This window comes from Manduca sexta, chromosome 21 (assembly GCF_014839805.1).
Source record: "Manduca sexta isolate Smith_Timp_Sample1 chromosome 21, JHU_Msex_v1.0, whole genome shotgun sequence".
NCBI lineage: Eukaryota > Metazoa > Arthropoda > Insecta > Lepidoptera > Sphingidae > Manduca > Manduca sexta.
Window position 1 is genome coordinate 2,222,404 of NC_051135.1, and position 18,600 is coordinate 2,241,003.

The following is an 18,600-nucleotide window of genomic DNA, read 5'->3' on the forward strand; positions in this document are numbered from 1 at the left end:
GATAATGTAACATGAAGATATAAAAAGACTTCGTTACAAAATTCTAAACCCGAATGAAACTGTGAATATAGTTATAATTCCTTCCTCTACTATTCTTTAATAATATTTAACAATATCAAATTATACATAACAAGAATATAAGAACTCTATCATCACGTCAAGAAAAAAGGTAAATATCCACTGATAAGAATCTTCAAGTAGGCTAAACTATAAAATTCACACATAGAAAGTAGAGATTAACTTTGCATAGTAATCAAGAGTCAATTATCTTTTTTTTTTGAGTATAGTAACGAGAACTGAAGAAAGACCATTACCTTCACGTAATATTAACAACACGATTACCCACAATGAGTGAGATCGTTGATGAATTAAGTAGGTACCCCTATGGTACCACATAAGTTTCCTTATTGTTAAGAATTGTTGTTGAATCTCATAACAGCTATGATACATCTTAATTGTCCTTGTTGAACAACTATGATTGCTTAATGCGTTTTGGCGCCGAAAATTATGTTGCCTACATAGAAAAGCTTTAGCGTAAGAACGAGTGATCTTTCAATGTAACTTTAATTGGTTAGGATTAAAGGTTTTTCTAATCGATTTCGTGTCAATTCACGTTGCTGTTTACAGCAAACTCATATTCTTTAATCTTAAACTATTGTATAAGTACAATAGTTTAAGAATAAGAATGTAAGATTTTTTTATTGAGGCAAACAAGTATAAGGTTTATCTGATGGTAAGTAATCACCGCTGCCAATACCATGGGGCATAGAGATGATAGATTAATATCTATTGGACTACTTAAAAACCTACCATATCTCAATACTTACGATTTTCTTACATATAAGTGTCAGGGTCCATACATACTATCGCTACTTTTCTCTTCAGTGAGACATACTAGTTGATTGCTACCTTTCTCTTGATTGATACTAAAAAGTACAGAGCCTAGACCGAAGTACGACATTACGTCTGAACATAGAAGTACACAGACAGCTTTGCTGTTAAGTTTCATACTATCAGGGAAATTTCTAAAACTCTAAGCCATTATTTTTTCCACCATTATCTTTCATATATGATACCACGCAGGAATTCTTCGATTTTCTGGATATTTAAGGATGATAGTAACCACATACCATACTTTCTCATACTCTCATAGTCATAATTTAATATTATATTGATTAATGTTATCGTGGTGTGCGATGGGAAGCATATTATTTAAGTAAATATTGAAACAATTAACTATATTACGTTCCAATCCTATAAGTTCATTTAACCCTTTCAAAAGCTTAACACGTTAATTTATTATTTATTTATATAAGGTTTTCCAATTATGTACTTAAATCTCATTATAACGTGCGTAGCAGTTAAAGTATAGAGTATTCACAAATTTAACACAATTTACTATCATTATTATGTGTATGTATTTATTTCGGATACAGCCTTGGCAGTTTAGGGTACTGTAACCTTTATTTCGAATGTCAGTTTGGCATTCGTAGTTTAGATGTGGTCGACTGACTCATCCGTCCACAATTGGCTTGTATAAAATTTATTTGTATAATTCATCCTTTCTAAATGCTCAAACCATTTAAACTTAATACTAATTTTCATTACTTTTAACAATTCATAAAAAGTATACGTAGACTTGGATAGAGTTTTGTGGAGTATGGAAAATTATAGAGGCTTTATCGTATCTAATGTATCGTTTTAGCATTATTAATAAAATCAGAAATTCGTTAAGTCTCCTTAAAACCATCAGAGTAAACGAACCATTAAACTAGTATTAGAATTTGACATGAATATTCAATCTCTACCATCTCTACAGTTCACTCACTATATATTTTAAACAACTATATGAGGCAGCGATTTTCTGATCTATGCATTATACATACTTCTCTAAAGGTAATGGCTACCAATGCTCATACTTAGGAATATGTAAAACTACTGATGTTGGGACTCCCCAGAAGTCTCAGAAGTATATTAGGATCATATTAGGATTACGAATTCTGGCAATAGGCCAGGGTAACAGGCAAAAAAGCCACACACAACTTTGAATAACAAAGCACTGCATGGCTTTGCGCTACGGTCGTCACCCTGACGCAGTAGATTAGTCTCATAATACCTAATTAAACTCGCTTCCGTGTAAGCTTTACTCAAGCTTCGTAATTCCATGCATACGATATAGACACAGGTAAATAGTAATACCTACCTAGATATATTGAATTCTTGTATGTCAATTCTATAAGAAGGCGATTAAATGGTTATAAAAATCCACAATAGATAATAAATGAAATATACATTTCGTAAATCTTCTTTTAGACGATGTGACTCTACCAGCTAAAAAACCTATTATGAAAACACAGTGGATTCAAATATGTCAGAATCAAGCTTGATACAATTATACTGACTCTACATTAGGATGAATGTTGGTGGACGAAGCTGTGTATGTAGAGACCCTGTACTTGTTAGTAGGAGAGCTACGTTGAGAACGAAATATTCACATGAGTTCTTACGATTAGGTATAGTTTAATTATAGATTTTTAGTAAAACCGGCTTTTCGTAGAAATAAACATTGCTCTAGTACCTACGTATCCGGACTCTCTACATACAAGAGATTTAATATTTTATAACATATAGAGATTGGTATTTAATGACTCTCTGGTGTTCAAGACCATCCAAAATACAATACCTGCGTATTACATCCAACTATGTTAATTTATTATGGTCGCTCAATTAGCAGCATCAGTTTACTTCAAACATCGCAAGACATCAAACATTGCTATGGTCCTGAAATCTTTCATAGTTTTAAACAACTTAATGATGAACTGAGTAAATCATTTGGATGATGGTTACTGTTAGAACTTAAAAAGTTGCAAAATAATTGCGAACATAAACAGTACTTACTTGAATTGCTAATGAATTGCGAACACTTAATTAAACTTCATGATACAAATTGGCAACTATAGAGAAAGCGACCGTACCTACTGAGAACATCAAACAGTTAAAGAATTGCCCTATAGTTATATAAAAATATAATCTGGTGACATATTATGTGCCCTCAGCGATTGACCATCTCCATATTTCAATTATCAATCTCACTGCGAAATAAATGCCTCTTAAAAATATACTAAACCTGCTATATTATTTAGTGGCGTCAAGTTAAAAAACTAGATACAGCTCTATCTATTCTACCCTCAAATTCATTCAGAGTGTGACATATTTTTGGATTTGACTCTACCAATAAAGTATGGTAGAGTGTCACAAATAAACTTATTCTGATATTTTATAAGAATAATCAAGCAAGCAGGTTGGTCACTTTATAGGCAGTGATCGCCACTGCCTGAACGTCAACAAAACTAGAGAAATCGTGACTTTATTGTCGATCTTTACTAAGTTATGGGGCGGCGTTCTCATTGGCAGCACGAAGCGCAACAGTAAAGCTGTTTCTTCAGTTCCTTTTGATACGATAATGGTACCACCACGGTTGAGCTGGTCGTTATATGTAATGCAAAATATATAGTATATATATAAAATATTTTTTAATATATAAATTCTATTAGATAGAAATAATTAGGTAGAGTTAAATTTGAGTCCGTACTCTCTGATGTCCAACTAGAATTTTGTGTGACTAAGTTTTTTTTTTTCTAATAAGAATAGATATTCGTATTTGAAAGTCATGTACAAAATGGTCAGTTTTTGATGGATATACCAAATCACCAAAAGCTCTCCAACATAAAACAATTTAAAATTCCAAGACAATCTCTATAGGTTCAATCATATCCCGAAATCATGACTCAAATTAACTACATTTGGTGAAACGTCGCAAAAACTGGATTTGAATTTCTTTGAAAGGGCAAATATGTTCAACTTTGACCCTGACGCTCCGAAATGCGCACGAGCACCACATTCAACTTAAAAGGTAAAAAACCACTATCGACTACCGGCATCGTTATCACAACAAACGTGGCTATAAAAAATCCTAAAGTCGGTCTCATTCACATAAGAGCGACAGACGCGGTATTCGCATGGCGCTCGCGCAGGGCACGCGTTCGCGCTTGCGCCATCGTAAACACGATTTTTACTACCACTCGAACGCTCGTAAACGTCACGTGAATTGCGCCGTTTGTAGAACTCCCGGTAAACACCGCTCAGATTATTTCGTATACGCCTCCGGGGCTAAACCTCGATATAAATTCGAAACTTTATGGACGCGGCCGGCCGACGCACGTGGATTGTTATTATGCCGTTCTTTGGACGTTTATTGAACCATTATTGACTTGTTTAAAGTATCACCCGTTTAATAGAGATAAAGGAGTCGTTGATGGTTTATGACTTCATCGTGTGGGGATAACGATTTGCTCCGTCGACAACTTCTAGATGTCTGTCGGTCTACTCGCTCGTTTTATGACTATAATGTTCCTTTTTATTGAGAGTCGTGTTATGGACGGTTAAGGAGTTAATATCAATCAATGTTGTGAACAGATAATGCTTTATGATGTCGTAATTTATGAACCGGAGAGCCGAGATTAATGTTAAGCCACGCGGTTTGATATAAATTATGCTGATGTACTGAATATTTTAACGCTCTGAACAATTTAATTTATCTATGCAATCTTGAGCTTTGTAATTTTATTACGAACATCGAATGAAAGCAACGATTAAGAGACTTTTTATTTGAGAGAACTGCATAGCTGCTGGCTACACAGTAGCTCCATCTGGAGCGAGGCAACAGAAACATAAACTGCAGCATATATTTTAGGATTTATTCGAGTATGATATTATTTTTCTTATTTGTGATTAATAACTACCAACTAACTTTATGTATAATTTCTAACAATTAATAATTCGTAACAACAAAAGTGAATAAGCGCCATCTAGCAGCATTGTCGTGCAATAAAACAAGGCATAACACTTCGGAAGCTCTCTAACGACCCTGCGGTGCTATTAGGAAGGTCAAACGTACGCTTTAAACATAAAGGAAACTCAAACTGCATTTAATAATATGAGCATACATTATAAAAATAAATTCAAGAAAATGATTCATTCTAAACTCGTAAAACATCAAAAATTATAACACGATAACACTGATTATTAAATTATTGCTCATTAAATCTTTATCAAACAAAACGATACAACAAAATTATACACAGACGTGTTGGAGACGGCTATTTATATTGTAATGATTCAGTTTTACGACCGTGCCATAATGTTACGTAATGTCACGTGTTTGTATGAAAAAGCGACATAAGTGCCAATAGAAAAGCGATAACGTGAACATAAAAGCGAATTTTATTGCTTTATTCATCATCCAGCTATACAAATTCATCAAGACACTTGTTAATCATAAAATAAATCTTATTACAGAGTAAAATGATGTTTAAATTGACGACAAGCGTTTTATTTTCGTCATAACAATAAAATTTATTTTTACGAGCGCGCGCTAGTGTGGTTGTGTTTAGCGCCATCTCGCGGTCTCCGTCGGCATTACGACGTCACGGCACTTAGCTGACGTCATCTGATGGTGACTCCGGAATCGGGCTTTTTACGACGCGCTCACAACGCTTCAATGAATGGACTGCTCGTAAATGTGGATTTTGTGGTTACTATAATGCTTTATCTTATAAAAATACTTCTTTATCGCCCTGTAGTTGCTGTTTAACGCGATTATTTAACATTAACATTATCAAAACAATTGTGTTTATGTTTTCATACCTATTCTGAGGTGTTCGACTCTACGATGTAATGAAAAATATTTTTTACCGCCTATATAACGTGCGTAATGTTAATGATTGCTAAGTAAAAAACATATAAATTAGATAAACGCCAATCTCATAAATAACTTTTGATGGATGGTGTAATTAAATATCGAAATACGCGCATTAGTTATCTTACGTAATAAATTATGCACTGGCAACAACCGATATGACACTAGAAAAATAAAGTTACAATGTATTCCTAACATTTGAATTCAGAATGTCGACCTTTTCGCGATATTTGAAATGTACGATTTATAAATAAAATATTATAGACAAGTAAATTAGGTCACCACGGACTAGTGTGATCGCCCGGCCGCGCTCCCCGGGGACAGAATGAGAATCGAGACGATCTTCGGTGCACACACGAGCGTGCCGTATTGTCCCCACGCACTTTTCCTATCCACATTAAAACTAAACAAACTTTGCATAAATGTCTCATTCACGCACATGGAGTGGTTACGACCGGCGTTAATGGTGCCATCTCACTCGCACCCAGTCCTCAAAATGGCCTCCAAACGAGATATTTTGAAGGAACGACGCCAACTTTTGTTGCTGTAATGGGCGGAGCGTGCATGCACAGGTACGTATTTGGTTTGTGATAAATATTTCCAATGCGCGGCAGATTTTTCAGTCATAAAAAATAATTAATATATTAAATTATAGTGATTCTTCTATTTTGTGTTAGATCTTAGTAGAAATTTTGTCCGATTTATAAATTTTTAATATATTTTTTTTTTGTTAATTGTAATTGTTTTCAAAACTACGAAAACAGCCGTAAATAAAATTGTTAAAATATATCACAAAATTAATTCTGTGTTACTAAAAATGTGCTATATTATACTGAAACGTGAGATATTTTAAAGCTTTATAATAGAAAAAAAAAATAATAAATGAAAATTTTATATTAAGAATAATTAGCAGTATGAAAGAATAATTTTATAGTAAAGAAGTATAAATAATTGTTTATTAATAATTTATATCGCTATAAATATCACTAATGTACCTTTTGTAGAAGCAAAACAAAATTATTTATTATTAGTCAAAATATTCGAATTCAATTTCTAGTATAATGACGACAGACGTGTAATAAGTATAACATTTTGTTTAAATAGGCAGCGTTAATTATCATTAGTATTCTGTATATTACTGTATTTTGGTAATCACATACATTCATGATGCGTTACTGACAATAAAGGAAATAAATATGGTTTACAAAGAAAAATCAGTTTTGATACTCTACTGCTATAAAAAACTTAACAAATATGCTTCGACGTCTATTTTATTGAGGCAATGGTACTATGGTCAATAGTTTTTTTTTATATATTATTTATTTATAAAGAAATATTAAAAGCGTGGTTCTACTGCTTTTAAAACGTTAAATGTTTCAAATATTCAAGTGATTTAAAATAAGTCATGGAGCAATTTTCTTTTTTTTTGTTATATCACTGCATTTCACTATAATTAGAAAATTCCGCTGTTTTTAATGTATAATAGGACTTCCTTATACCCAATCTTAATATCACCAAATATAATGATAATATGATATTGTATTAAACTGTAACAAAAAAATACAACACAATTAAAAAAGACAATAAACAGTTGTAAATTTTTTGTTATAACCACTAAAGGAAACCATTAAAAGTCCATGGAACAAAGTATTCCATAAAATAACCATTTATGGTTTATATTTTAATTATACAAAATTCATAGTTAATATATTTTTTACTGGCAAATTTGGAGTAATAGTTCTTTTCTTTTATTAATTCTAAAAAATTATAATTAATTTAACTTATTTAAATATCTTATACTATAATCAGCCAAAAAACCAATGTCAAAACAACAGAGTTTAATTTAGTTCACTAAAAAAAGGGTATACTATAAAAGACATTTAATAAATCAAATAATTTGTAAATTATCAATCAATTAATATGGCAATAAAATGCTTTCACAATAACGTCACTCGGTTAACCAAATGCGTCCCTGAATGCAAGAATTTGGATATGGCGACCGATGTGCCGCGCAACGAGCATTCAATGTGATTTTAGCTATTTTAAAATATGTCCTTAATGTTTTTAATCGTTTTGTGTAAGTTTAGTGTAAAAATAAATGTTTATTTAGCATACCAATGTGTTAAATTAGTGTGTTGCGTACGAAATACTATTAAATTATTCAAATTGTATTGTGTTTGTTGTACATCCGACGTTACGGTTCTGCGTAGGCACGCGACGGAGATCGATAGCTTGTCTGTCTCTCTCACACTTATTGTAAGATGTAAGTGAGAATTACCTAAAGCGAAATCAAATGTACGGATTGGTTTCCTATTCTTAAATCAAATTTTTCGGTGTTCTATATTAAATTTATTTTTTACGGATGATTTTATTCTTGAATAATAATTACTCAAGAGAAACTGTGGCCAATCTCAGATTGTATTTATTTTCTTAAAGATTGAGAAATGTTTGGCTTCAGTAAATGATTTGTTTGTTTTTAATTTTCTATGACACTTATGGATTTTATTATCCATTAATAATTTTTAAAAGAAATATACATGTAATTTACTCTTTATTTATTAAACTCTTGCTCTGCTTATTGTATTTATGTTTGACTCTATATGCTTAACAATATAATATATATTTTTTTATTTTATCCATAATAAACTTTATAATTATAATTAAGCACGATACTAATACATAATTACAATTATTTGATAAAATCTAGTTAAGTCCTATAATACGATAATTATTCGATAGACACTTCTCATTTTCGCCATGTCGCTATATTAAGTCATTCAACAAATAATTGCACATTGGCCTAATATCAAATGGTTGATATTATACTAGAAAATTGATTGGCCTGTTTAAATTCGGGAGCACGTCCTTCAATCCCGGCCGTTCCTGGCTATTCCCGGCCGACGGACCGCGCTCGTCAATGCGGGATTTCAATTTACGAAAAGTTATGGAATTATTTCCATTCGTTTTAGCCATAAATGACAAAAATATTGATTAACTACTCTAACGGAAAAAACGTCATTTTTGAATTTATAACAATATTTATTAGTGTTCGTTTTGGGCTTTCTTGGAATGATTATATCAGGCATTATGTAAGTTAAATACCAATAAAACTTTAATATTCCGTGTACAGATAACTAAAAAAAAACATAATTTTCTTTCTATGAGTGGGGTAAAAGACTTGTAATCTCTATATATTTGCATAACAATAATATTTGTTAAAATAATAAAATCTGTTATTGTTTAATTATTCTTATATATTAAATATGAATTGGCTTGCCTATTTCACATAAAGACTACTACGTATATACCTACCTATATAGGTAACAGAGTTTAATAAAAGTCAACATGTCAAAATGAAATCTTATAATTTAGCCTCTACATAGTGAAAAACAAGGATATGTAACATCAAATTATGTCTTAAAGCTATAACACAGTAGAAAAATATTTAAAGAAAGTTAAATTTGCAAATATGTTTCTATAAATCTAAAAACGCAAAATTATGAATTTGGCTCCGCTGATTGAAATTTAATTATAATATTTGTAACGGTTATTTATGCATGTAAATAATCATATGTATGAAATAAATTGATGTATTCCTATCACCTTATATAATAACAAATTATATTATCATATAAAGTACTATATTTAAATTTAACAGCTGATTTTAAATATTCTTATGGTATTTGTTTATTTTTATCTTAAAATTTATTCTGCAGTAAATCAACATAAACCTTCTTTAAAAGTTTATATCTACCGTATAAATCTTAAATTCTTTATCTATAGTTAACTTAACCATCTAATTACATTACTAAGCATTGTTAGCAACAGTATTTTAATTACTATTAGGATACTAACCAAATTCCTAGTTTTTGCTGATGATTCACTTTATATACTTACTGCATAATAATTAGACACAGACAGTTGCTCTTGTAAAGCTATTTTTAATTTTATTTGAAGTTTCAAATATAATCTTTATTGAAGTAGCAGTACACTTGACTTATGTATGGTTCCATGAATGTAGTTTCTTCATCATCAGCCCTGTATTTTATACTGTCCCACTGTTGGGCACGGGCCTCCTCTACTACTGAGAGGGATTACGCCTTAGTCCACCACGCTAGCCTAGTGCGGATTGGTAGACTTCACACACCCTCGAAAATTTCTAATAGTCAATTTCTCAGGTATGCAGGTTTCCTCACGATGTTTTCCTTCACCGTTAATGCAAGCAATAATTCACAATGAATACATAATTTTTAGAAAAGTCAGAGGTGTGCCCTTGGGCTTTGAACCTGCGGACATTCGTCTCGGCAGTCCGTTCCACAACCCAATAGGCTATCGCCGCTATTCTTCTAGTTTCTAGGTCGTCCATATGTCGTCCATGTATACATAGAGTCATGTGGGTCAAGAGTGCGCATTTAAACTTTGACGCTTCATAACAACGAAAACTATTTATAGAATAAAACGAAACCGTGTTAATCAGTAAGACTGTTTATTTGTCAACAATTTGGATATAAAACTATTGTTAAAAAAACCTTATATATCAAGATACTATGAAAATCAAAGAACGATCCGAACACGCACACTTACCCCTTTATAGGGGTAAGTGTACGCAGCATCGTGGGTAAGTGTACGCACCACTGTGTGTAAGTGTATGCAATAATAAAAAAGAAATTTTAACCTATTATAGCTAGGCTTAAAAACATTAACAACATTTTTTATTTATATGTACTTATGGTATGAAATTTTTCGCTGGTTGAAGCATCAACATGTTGGTGAAAATGCAGTGGTGGCAGAACTGGTCAAAATTATATCTGTAGCTGAACATGATACAGAGGTGTCCATGATATTTTATTTTCTTTGTTAGCGTTGGATGATGTCAATGTAAGTCCAGTAGTCAACGACACATTTTGTACAGGTTGACTAAATGATATAGGAGCTTTTTCGATCTGCAAAGAAGAGTTTTGCCCGGACATAGAAAGATTAAGGAATGTTGAAGGTGAAGTCGTTCCTGCACTTGCCGAAATTTCTTATGTAGGTAACTTAGAACAGGTGGATGCTATTATGTTTGTCAAAGACTGTGTACGTGATGGAGTTGCGGCTTCTTGGATAGGTCCCTGACCTGCTGTAGTTGGCAAAGACTCTTCTACATTGTAGAAGAGCCACTGAAGAGAGATTGTGAGTTACTGAAGCTGCCGCGAAATCTTCCTCCGACAAAATGTCCCTATCTTTTGGCCAGAATCCAGAAACTTTGATTATACCCAGTCTTGTACAGCTAAATTCGATGAAGTGTTGAAGCGATGCTTAATGTTATTTACTTCAGCATACTCATAAATCAACTGCTGGAGATTCTGTATAGTAAGACCGTAACAAAGATCATCACTTTGTTTGATATATTTGTATATAGGATTCTCTTGATCTTTGGTGAATGTCAAAGAAAATCGTCTCATGCTGGTAGCTGTCTTCGCAGCTTTTATACGTTTTCGCAGAGTACTTTCCTTAAGGCCAACTAGATAGGCAGCTTTTCGCTTACTGGTGCTTTTTGTAATTAATAATTTGGCGGTTTCCAGCTGTTCATCTGTGACAAGGCATCCTGAGCTTTCCTCTGGTAATCTCGAAGCATTTTCTATGTGTATTTGGATTCTGAAACAAAAAATAGCATAACATTTACAAAGCCATACAAGCGGGGTAAGTGTGCGCATGCGCACACTTATACGAAAAGCTTCTGCGCACACTTAACCCAAACCATTGAAACAGAATTTCAGCAATATTGTTACTTATGGGGTCATTATAACAACTCAAACACTGGCAATTATGAAACTAGATATTAAGTAGCACTCGATTCTAAACAACATATTTCCAAAAAGTTTACATGACTAAAAAAAGATTACGTGTCAATTGTAATAAAATATCGTAAGAATTTTAGTAAAAATCTTCACTTACCTGTAAAAATAAAATGGTGCGCATACGGCAGCTGTAACACAAGCGCTACGCAGGATATCGTGCGGGGTACCAAAGAGGACAAATGCCGTCCCTTAGTTATAAATCGTATTCGAGATATTTTAAATGCGCACACTTACTCGCTACGCACACTTACCCTACATTACTCTATTTATTTGTAGGCTCTTTTGTAGTGTCTATTTCTGATGTCAAGTAACATATGCAGGACGTTTATGTTCCTTTGAATCAGAATGTATTCTACAAGTAAATCAAAATATCTGATCACATAGCTATCCATATCTTAAATATAATCTGTCCATGTATAATGATCCTATGCAGGTCAATGTTCTCTTTTGGGCAAGCTACTTCACAAAGTTGCATGGCGTTTGCAATCAGAACATCACAACACGATATCCTGTTATAGTATTTGAATCTACATCAAAACATAGCTTCACAGCTGTTCTCTAACATAGTTTTACTATCAGCCATCTATTCCCATAGTTAAAAATAAATATTTGGGCGGATAGAGCGGCACGTGCGCCGGCGCCGTCTCGCGTTAGCATTCAACCGCGCTCAGTTGTTTGTTTTCACACCACTCTACCGTCCGTGATCAGTTTATTGAGTAGCCCTCTGATTATATGCCCCTCATGATCTAATGCTCATATCCCGACAATTTCAATTCGACTTTCAGCTCATAAAATAGATAAATGTCGGAATTCATTGTCTTGTCCATACGTGTTTACTGGAATGTGTCGGTTTTACCCATTGATAGGTACTAAAGGTAATTCATTTGATATTCATGTATTGAAATTATAATGAAATTCAATCTGTTTACTTTTACTACTGAGATAGCAATGTGGGTCACTCTTGATATGCTCTAAAATACAAAGAGGACGTTTGCATTCAAGTCTTTATTGAGCATTAATTCAATCAGTTAGGCAATGACCTTAGCTCGGCCTTGTAATTCTTGAATTTTATTAACTTAAGTACATACTCTTGTAAGCACAACCTTTTTAAATCATTGACGGGTAGTTAAAGATTGGCTATATTGAATTATCTAGATAATTTGATTTTTAATACACAAAATGTTTCTAAAATATAGTACTTTAATTTAAAATCTTTGTTTAACGATAAAGATAAACTCTGTACAACATGCATACAACACCTTGTTATTCCCATTGTCATCAGGTGCACAAAGCATTAGATTTTTCCCTACCGGCAAAGCAGTAGCGGACATCCCACTATTCCAATGTGTTTTACATACACTAGGAACGCTATCGGGCAAATGGGATGGAAATAAAATAGATATGTGTCTCTAGCATTGTCGAGATACAAAGGATTGCGGCCGCGCGATAATTTTGTACAGACCACCGCCATTGTTCAACGGCTTAGTATGCGATCTGTTACTTGTATTTGTATTGAATGAAAATATTATTCCGTTTCCTGATTCTAATTCAGAGGATGTCGTTGTTAACGTAGTTTGTGTTGGATCAGTTTGTATAAATACGGGCTGTGAGGTGTTAATAAATAATTATTTTTCGATTATGTATTTATCGAAGATTTATTAGTAAAATACATGAGAAATATATATGATACTAACTTTTGCCCGCGGCTCCGCCCGCGTTAGAAAGTTTTTCGGGCTAAAGTATTCCGTTATAAAAGTCACCCTATATATTTTCCCGGGAGCCTATGTTCTTCCCAGGGTCTCAAACTGTCTCCATAACAAATTTCATCTTAATATGTTGGGTAGTTTTGAGTTTAACACGTTCAGGCAGTCGGATGCAGCGGGGGACTTTGTTTTATAATATATTTTTGTAGAACTTTTTAAGAGAAACAATCCCGTCATACATCATTGTTGCATAACTTTAACTGTTTACGCAGCGCACGCAACGGAAGCCCTCAAAACTAATAATTTTTCTCCGTTTTTGCAACATGTTTCATTACTGCTTCGCTCCCATTGGTCATAGCTTGATGATATATACCCTATAGCATTTCAAAAACAGAGTGCTATCCAACACAAAAATATTTTTTTCAGTTCGATCTGATAGTTCCTGAGATTAGCCATTACTGCTCCGCTCCTATTGGTCATAGCGTGATGATATATAGCCCATAGTACTCCACGAACAAAGAACTATCCAACACAAAAATATTTTTTTAGGTTGAACCGGTAGTTCCTGAGATTAGCCATTACTGCCCGCTCTTATTGGTCATAGCGTGATGATATATAGCCTATAGCACTACACGAATAAAGAGCTATCCAACACAAAAATAATTTTTCAGTTCGAACCGGTAGTTCCTGAGATTAGTCATTACTGCTCCGCTCCTATTGGTCATAGCGTGATGATATATAGCCTATAGCACTCCACGAACAAAGGGCTATCCAACGCAAAAAGAATTTTTCAGTTTGGACCGGTAGTTCCTGAGATTAGCCATTACTGCTCCGCTCCTATTGGGTATAGCGTGATGATATATAGCCTATAGCACTCCACGAACAAAGGGCTATCCAACGCAAAAAGAATTTTTCAGTTTGGACCGGTAGTTCCTTAGATTAGCCATTACTGCTCCGCTCCTATTGGGTATAGCGTGATGATATATAGCCTATAGCTCTCCACGAACAAAGGGCTATCCAACGCAAAAAGAAATTTTCAATTTGAACTGGTAGTTCCTGAGATTAGCGCGTTCAAACAAACAAACAAACAAACAAACTCTTCAGCTTTATATAATAGTATAGAAGTATAGATTAATGTCTTAATATAATCTGATGGGCTTTAATGAATCTACAGTTATTATTTTCCTGGTGTAGTAAGTTACCATCACTATAATATTCGTGATGAAAAACTTGATACAGCGGTTCGCTTCGACGAGTGAAATTCCCAGATCAGCTGTTTTATACCCAGTGAGACGGACTGGTAGAGCTCTGCGATGGCTGAGGGGCGTAGCGTTCTTGGTTGACATTATATTGGCCTAGTTCGACACTATTCGTACGTACGACATACAGTCCAAAATAGACAGTGTCGTGCTAGGAAAAATTCTCTATTGCGATGCAACATTGCAAATTATTACGTCATAATATATATGATAATATATTATGACGTCATAGATATTCTGCAGATTTTCATATATAATTTTTCATGCTTTATAAACTTCCCCCTAAAATTATGCTATAAATTCAGCTCTAATTCAAAACAATAAGGTGTTATAATCAAAATCAACTACTACATAGCTCGTCTATACCAATAACATTCACCACTTCAATTCAAACACGCATTTATTCAATCACTCATCTCTTACGTAATAGTTCCTCATTCGAAAGAGTTTTAAGTTAAAAGCTTTTACGATACATGTAGGTGGTAGATAAAGCTGAACGTTAAGAAAGCAAAAGAAATACCGCAGCCGGCGCCGCGCCGCTACGGAAAACGTCGGCTGAAAATATCCAACGCGTCACCGACTTAACAGCAGGCTTACATGGCGCTAGAAGGTTGTGTGGAATAAACTATGGGTGTCATTTTTTGTGGCGTCTGAAACGGATTGAAATGGCGCTGATGGTAAAATTTGTGTAGTAAAAGGCCTGATTTTTCAACCGTCAGATTAAGGGCCATCAAATAAATTATAACCTTGAGCGAATACAGAAATGAAATCATTGAGTACCTTTATGTATAAAACTGTCAAATTTAATTTGTTCGTTATATTAAATACTAAGAATAGTTTTATGTGATGATAGAAAAAATTGTATGTAATCTCAAAATAACAAGATAAGGCTTTTAAAAATTTGTCATACTGTATTGATACAAGCTGACTTCGGAATACGACTTGTGAGAGGGTCTCTCCCTATAGTGGTTTAAAAATTTTAATTTTCGGTTTGTTTTCTTGCATCTAGTTGTCTGCTTCAATTCAAATTTGGTATGCTTATTAATTTCTAATGCTTGGAAATATTTGGTACAAAGTAGAGTTCTATTGTTATAAGATTCTGAGATCTGAATATAATCCAATCAAGTATACAGGCTATAGGTTAATTAATACAAGAAAGGTAGATTACTGTGCACTAAAATATCCAAATTGATATTATTATACTAAAAGCTGCCCGATTTTATTCCAAAGATATTATAATTTATACAATTAATTAACCTCACCGAATTTTCTATATAATTATTTATATTAAGTCATATATAATTCCCCAAACGTTGTACTAAGCCTGTTAAAATATGCAAGAATGTTGTTAAGTGACGTTTGTAACTGGCAAGTAACTAGTTTCAATCGATTAGGAGTCATATTTTACTACATAATGAGTCGTATTTATTTCAAATTGTAATAAAGTAGATATAATACTTAAATTACTTTGAATAATAGGTTATTATTGCATCAGATTTTCTTAGTAAATAATATCTACTAAGTACCTACCTAGGTATGTCTATTTAAAATTAGAACGGTTTATGCATGTTTTTCCTAATTACTTGAAGAAAAAAATTAAAACTTTCTTACAAGTATATTATTATATGTTAAAATAAAATATCTCTTTATTCTTAACATACGTTATATTTGAAAATAAGTAAAATAAATTTATTTATTTAGTATACTATGTAGTTACCCATTTCAAAAGTAGTTTTCCTTTGTGCTTCTTTCACATATCTATTTATAGTAGATACCTAAAATACATTAAATATATTTAGTTAAGTACATCATAAAAATCACAAACAATACTGCCAGCCACAACAAATTTAGAATAATCAATATTTTACTACGACAAAATAAATTATATTTAACCAATTCTTATAATATACAAATTAATAATAACCTAGTAGGTAATAAATACTTTACTCTCCCGACCTACTCACTCGGCCGAGTGTCAAGTTCAAATTGATACAAAAAGTCGGCCATTTTGGAGTTGTGTGAGCCGAGCGCGATCGGCCCCTCCCGCTGTCAACTGGAGGGGAGCGCAAAGATGTCTCAGTCTTAGTCGATACGCTAGCCAAAGAATATGAGATCTTATTCCGTTGCATTAAGGTGTAAAGGTAAGGTTAGGTTAGATTGGTTATAGCAGTATACGGGCTGTTTATGTAGCCGAAACTGGCGCTTCATACACCGACGGCGTCAGTACCATCACTTTCATTATTATTGGGCGATTCACGACGTTTACTCGGCGCTCAGAAAATCTCTGTTCCGCTGTTCAATTAAAATGTTGGTGATTTTTACTCGGTATTTTTATTATTTCCTATACGTGTGAATTTTTTGTGGAGGGATTGTGTTTTGTGGGAATTTGTTTGTCGGCCGCTTTTAAACATGTAGTTTAAGTAAGGTAGAGTTAGCTAATGTAGAGCTTATATTATGGAGTTTTGGTATCTACCTACCGATTAAAATAAGTATGTGGGTATTTATTATTTTACATATTAATATCGATATAGGTAGGTACCTAATTGTTTTTGAAATTGTTATCGGTAATTGAATATTGATTTATTTTCTTTTTGATTAATCTGTATTTTAAATTCTTTTCATTGCATATTTCACATCATAACTATCTTGTTTTTATATAGGTAAGGCATCTTTTTATTAATTTTGGGTGGAAAATGTGACTAGAATGGGTAATGCTCAATAACGCACTCCATGATTACATATAGGTGTCTACCTAAGTATGTACTTTTATTTTTTGTGCTTTATCTGTTATTCTATAAGACTTAGAAAACTTTATATAATCTCTAAAAAAATAAGACTCATTTGCAAAACAGGTTTAATAATTTAGAAACCAAAAATTTTAACAATTTTAAAATTTCACAATGGCCCAAAGACCAACATTCATTTCATAATTCTTAATCTTGGTTAAAAAGTTATGGATGGTTTGTTAGCCTTAAATCATCTATAAATTTTTAGACATTAAATCGTATATGAACGATATATATTACTTTATAACATTGATAATTTTCCAATCGAGTATTTAAAAAACATAATAATATAATTATTTTTTATGTTTACGCGAATGTTAGACATTGAAATTAAACTAATTTTCCGGATTCTATCGCGGGTTTTTGTTTTTTATTTTTCTCCCGACGTTTCGAAGACTTTGGAGAAAAATAAAAAACAAAAAACCGCGATAGAATCCGGAAAATTAGTTTAATTTCAACACAATAATATATTAGCATCCCAGTACCGTCCATACAATATGCATTTAACATAAAAAACATAATAACAAAATATATTTGCATCCAACGCGGTCAATATTATTTAACAAAGTTTTACATTCTGTTTAATTGCTAGGAATTTTGGCTCGTAGAAACCGTAAGTACGGAACTATGGACGGGTCGAAATTAGGTGGTTAGAACGGCGCATGCATCGTTTTATATTACTGGTCTGTGGCTTGCTAGCCATTCTTGGGGATATAATTCTAGTATGTTCTGCCCAGCTTTACCTTCTTAAATATTGAGTCAGGAATTTTGTCTGCGGTAAATAGATATTTATAAAATAATTGGAACATTTTACTACCAAATGCATAATTTAAACAGATTAGCAAATTCATTTTAAAATCAAAATAAATTGTAGGTATAATTTTCAGATTTGGCTTCAACAAATTTTAATTTCAAATTCTTGGTTTTAATAAATTAGACTTGGCTTGTTAACATTCTATTTCCTTTATTTAAAAATTTGTGTATTTGCTACTTGAATATTAGTTTTAAAAATAATAAATCTAATCTAATCTAATAAAAATCTAAAAATCTAATAAAAATAATAAAAAAATAAATCTAACCGCAGAAACTAGAACGACATAGACAAAATAACAACACTTCTTTCTCTAATGGTGCGGTCGTTGTTGAGACGTTTCGCGTTTTATGTTACGAGCATATCGTAAAATAAAAGTGCATCACAACCGGCCTACCGTTTGCATTGTCCCCGATTAAAACGCTGCCAAATTTAAAATTCCA